This window comes from Fragaria vesca, linkage group LG1 (assembly GCF_000184155.1).
Source record: "Fragaria vesca subsp. vesca linkage group LG1, FraVesHawaii_1.0, whole genome shotgun sequence".
Lineage (NCBI taxonomy): Eukaryota > Viridiplantae > Streptophyta > Magnoliopsida > Rosales > Rosaceae > Fragaria > Fragaria vesca.
The window spans coordinates 1,113,011-1,114,573 of NC_020491.1; positions in this window are offsets into that span (position 1 = coordinate 1,113,011).

Sequence of the window (1,563 nt, forward strand, 5' to 3'; positions counted from 1 at the left end):
TTAATTATATATATATATATATATATATATATATATATACATAGACACGCATACAAGGCTTCTCAGCTGCGGACGTCCACATTTATTCTTATAGTACGGATTTCCACTTTACACTCACTTTTCAATCGAATTTTCACATCTCCATTGTCTAATATTTAGATACTATTGTATAGATCATCTATGCAAAATTTCAGCCAATTTGGTTATCATTAAGGCACTCAAAACTATGTTTTTCTATTATAAACATGAATGGTTCAAGTTCGACAGAATTATGTTCATCCATTGGTTTAATCGAGTTGAGTGTCTTAATGATAACCAAATTGGCTGAAATTTTACAGAGATGATCTGTATATTAGTATCTAAAGACTAGACGGTGGAGATGTGAAAATTCGATTGAAAAGTGAGTGTAAAATGGAAATCCGCACCGTAAGAATAAATGCGGACATCCACACCTGAGAAAGTCTATATATATATATATGTCATCAAATAATGAAATAATGAATTGCGCGATATTAATCAACTTCTCAAAGAGCTAAAGTGGCATGGCTCACTCTCAATGGATGCTAAATGTATGTATATATTCTAACTACAATCCTCTAAATAAGATACGTTTCACACGTTGATTTGATGCTAATTGCAACTTACGCGAAATAAGAACACGATCAACAAAGAAATGGGAAGTATTTAGGCCCAAGTTATCGTACCACGGGGATCACGAGCTAGCTAGCAATCTTATGGTCTAGGTTATCAATCACTTATGCATATATGTACAAGCTCACACTTAAATAGATTTACAAAGAAAAGGTAGAGAATGTATCACAATGTTTTTGGGGTTTTCTATTTCTAACAAACTAGTTAACTAAGACATAAAAGTAAAATAGATAGAAGGATGAGATGCATCACACCAAGGGTCAACATGGAAATCAAGGTTCTCCACCCAAATAAGAATCATACGGCATAATGATGACTAATGTAAAAGATGCTTCAATGTTTTGTCGGATTTCCATTTAGCATTAAGAGTTTGACCTGTCAAAAGATGACGTTAGTGTAATTTAAAACCCTATAGTTGTAGTACATGTAAGTAGGGTATCGTTCTAGCCGGGGACACTAGGGAAGAATTTATTCTGCAAAACAAAGTCATTAGAAATATTCACACAATATATACATAAAGAATAAAATGGGGGATTGAAATCGGCAGAAAATAAAGAAAATAAAACAAAGGCAAATAATTACAAAGTTTGGTCACTTCAACGTTGTAAGCACTTCACAAATAAATTCCGATTAGCATGCAAGTATTTTTATGAAAGGTTAAATTATCTTGTCTATGTTTTCACAATTGCAAGTTAATTCCAACCCTTAAGACTTCTCATGTGTTTAAGGTTGTCTTTGCGCTCAACCAAAAACTATGTGACTACTTAACTAAATTGTCTTTGCGCTCAATCTAATCAAGCAACACTTACCGTCCACGAGTCGTTGGAGACATGCTCGTTAGCAATGGCGTCACCCATCCTCGAACTCATGCAAATCACTCACCCTGCCTACCCTATGCAGCACCTAGAACCG